The sequence below is a fragment of the Physella acuta genome, unplaced genomic scaffold (assembly GCF_028476545.2).
Source record: "Physella acuta isolate Inbredline_101_S28 unplaced genomic scaffold, ASM2847654v3 ptg000616l, whole genome shotgun sequence".
NCBI lineage: Eukaryota > Metazoa > Mollusca > Gastropoda > Physidae > Physella > Physella acuta.
Genome location: NW_026732135.1, coordinates 907,501 through 907,812, shown reverse-complemented (window position 1 = coordinate 907,812; position 312 = coordinate 907,501).

Below are 312 nucleotides of genomic sequence, written 5' to 3'. Positions count from 1 at the left end.
AACCTTCGACTTGACATTGTATTTACAATCTCTTTCCTATCTCATTTTTAAAGAGTAACTATTGATCAGAATGGTGCTCTGGTGTGCATTTCCATGAAATAGGGAAGTGCATTTTGTTGTTCACAATAATTCAATGTAAGAACATAAAGGTTAGTGCTTTTAAACAAACGTAGAGCTCTATGATTCCAAATGAGGTGTAAAATATATGTCTATATATATATATATATATATATATATATATATATATATATATATATATATATATATATATATATATATATATGTATATATATATATATATATATATATATA